A 3,387-nucleotide genomic window follows, 5' to 3' on the forward strand; every position below is an offset into this window, starting at 1 on the left:
GGGGTTCGCGAGGACACGTGGATAATCACATGACCCGCTCTGGTAAAAATAACTTCGTTAATCATAACAAAGGTACAAGTTACTAGGAAATCAGGTTTTATTTATAAATAAAAACAAATCTACTCATCATATGGGATTGGTTTATTGATAATATCATGCTAGAACCCCTGTATTATTGAATCCCGAGATTTTGTTATGGTCAGCGATCAATGGATGGTGTTATTTGAAGAAATTTCCGTCGATATTGGTTTGCATTAGTTTAGCAGTTCAGTGCGTGACCTATATAAAGTCTGGGCTGCTTTCACAATCTGTGACATCTTGTGTATGCAATTTATACAACATATTGAGTAGCATTAATTTCATTTTCTTAAAATCACTGTATGCATAAAAATGTTCTTGTAAAATTTGCATACTTGCATGTAACAAATAAGAACACGTGGATTCAATAGACATAAATATATACAAGTCGGTTCTGGACAGGGTCTAATAATAGATTTACTGGGTGTGCATTTTTATCTAATTAGGGTCTGCATAAAATACCGATCTAAACCAGTATCACACATACGTTACAAGCCAAGCACATGTGCACAATGTATACGTCCATGACAATGCATGTTAATCGTTGAAAATTCAGATAGAGAGAGGGAAGGGAGAGAGAGAAGAAAGAACATATCCTGTTGCTTTGTCTCGGGATATAATCAGTTTATAGAGCGCCTGAAGTATCCGGATTTACTACAATCATACAACAGATCAAGCTTGAAGTCCTATATACTTGGGAACTTACAGCATTTACGACAAATATATATGTAGTTCCAGATTATAAGGACTATATGTACAGTTATATACAGTATATATTGAATTGTGTAATCTTTATTGACTTGTATATGTATACATGTATGTATGTCTTTGTTTACGATCGTTGGGCGGATTTCTCTCTCTCTCTCTCTCTCTCTCTCTAAAATTTAGCAATAATTAACTTACCCTGTCAAAACACTAATTTAAAAAGTATCACCCTTTTGTATGGAATGCCCTGATCTGACAGGTGTGTAATCTGAGATATCTCACCTGAGATAACCTGATAAAAGTTCTAAAAATATATTGAATCCCTTATTTTCATCAAAAGTTAGTAATATTTCTTGTCAAATTTTTATGTCTATGAAATAGACTAAAATTATAATTATATGTGTTTTCCTCTATTTTTTTTTTTTTTTTTTTTTTTGAATTTTAATATACATCATTTAAAAAATATTTCACTCTATTATATTATTTGAACTTTTTTGAAATATGATCATGGCAAGTTATTTTTAAGATTGATCTTTTTTGTACTTAGGCTTAGCCCCCCCCCCCACTTTTTTGCAAATATATACAAAATATAGGCATTGAAAATTGGATTTTCCCTTTTTTCGTTGGTTTACCCCCCCCTGCTTTCAATTAGCCCCCCACTTTCAATTTGCTTCCGACGCCTATGTTGTATATCTTTATTTGTAGCTCTTCTTCAAAAGGAGTTCAATATCTAAAAATGATCACAACCACCGACCCTCTTAAAAGTTTTAAAGAAAAAAAACACTCTGAAAGAATCGGGGGAAATCGATTCTGCATTTTGTGTAACGATGGGATGTTCCCCCTTTATTATAATGTATCGATATAACCCCCTCCCAGTAATGTATGCCTTTTGCAGTTACTCATTTGGTTATTCTTATTTCCAAAAGGATTGATCCGTAAGTAATGTTACGACAAATCTAATGGGCATATAAAATGTAATTAATAGTTAGTCTTTAACATTTGATATACCTCTATTTTTTCCATTTTGAATTTTGCTTTAAAAAAAAGATGTGTTTGTGAAACACTGATGCCCCCGTGATGGCAGATACTGATGGCAAAGATTTCAGGGGTCCATTTTACAAAAGAACTTAATTACAACTAAGACCGAAAACTTAGTTTAAAATTGTTAAAGTAAAGATATTTACTACATTCCCTTTTTTTAAAGATTAAAACCATTATCAATTTATAATTTTAATTAGAAAATGAGATGCTTGCAATGAAATTTTGGTCTTAGTCGTAAGTTCTTTTGTAAAACGTGCCCCCCCTTTCTCAAATTCAAGTCAAACTCCAAGGTCAAGGTCAATTAATTATTTTTATTGTTGTTGTCCAAGGAAGATCTTATCACAAGGAATATACTTGTGAAATTTAAAAGCGCTAGTACTAACGTTTTCAAAGTTATGACCAAGATTAAAGTTATCAAAATCATGTCAAACTCTAGGGCCAAGATCAAAAATATTTACTCCCATGGAAAGGTCTTGTAAGATAAATATGCATGTGAAATACGAAAGCCCTATAGCATCAACTGTTCAAAAGTTATGACCAAGGTTAAAGTTTGGTAATTTTTTGTAGCTTGAGTAGATAAAGGTTAAGGTCAAATCTACGTATTTGTACCCGAGGACTTGTTCCTTTACAAATAAAATGTGTTCTTGAAACACTGATGTCCCCGTAAGGCAGCTAATGGCGAGGGTAGAAGCTTCTCAATTTTTCACCTTGACCTCAGAGTAAACTTTTTAAAAATTTTAACCTTGTCCATAACGTTTGAATAGTTAACTCTAAGACTTCCATATTTCACAGTGTGTTCTATCTATGTGACAAGTCCTTCCCTTGGATATCAACAATTTTCATCTTTTGACCTTGACCTTTGAAGTTTGAGTTGCAAGTTTCTTAAAAAGTGGGTCAAAAGGTCAATGTCAAAAATATCTATACCCATTGAAAGGGCTTGTCACAATGAGTACACAGATGAAGTTTGAAAGCCATAGCACCAACTGCGCAAAAGCTATAATCAAGGTTAAAGTGTGTGTAGTAATTATTTGTAAAAGTGGGTCAAACTCCAGATCAAGATCAAGAGGTCAAATTTGGTGTAACCAAAGAAAATTCTTGTAATGCATAGGGAATACACCTATAAAATAGGGAGAGGGCTAAAATAGGCACTGCCTGCTGCCCAATCCCATTCACTTTTATTTATGAATAAAATTTTGTACAGGTCCAGTACAATGCCGATAAAGGTATATACCAGGTAGCTTGATAAAACTATATAGCTTTATCAAGGTATTACAAATACCTTGATTAAGGTATTTTATGTGACAAAAATTTAAAAATATCTTTAAAAAACAAATATTGAAATAAACTCCGACAACTTTCAAAGAGTTATCACAGAGAAAAAAATTAGAAATGGAAATATAAAGGTATATACCAGGTAGCTTGATAAAACTGCACTTTACCTTGATTAAGGTATTTTATGTGACAAAAATTTAAAAATATCTTTAAAAAACAAATATTGCACAAGTCGAGTTTTAAATTAAATACTGAAAGTCGAGTATTGAGTGGTTGTCAGTAAATTCACCC

This window comes from Saccostrea cucullata, unplaced genomic scaffold (genome assembly GCF_032062105.1).
Source record: "Saccostrea cucullata isolate Sc308-1 unplaced genomic scaffold, CSIRO_AGI_Scuc_v1 ctg344, whole genome shotgun sequence".
NCBI lineage: Eukaryota > Metazoa > Mollusca > Bivalvia > Ostreida > Ostreidae > Saccostrea > Saccostrea cuccullata.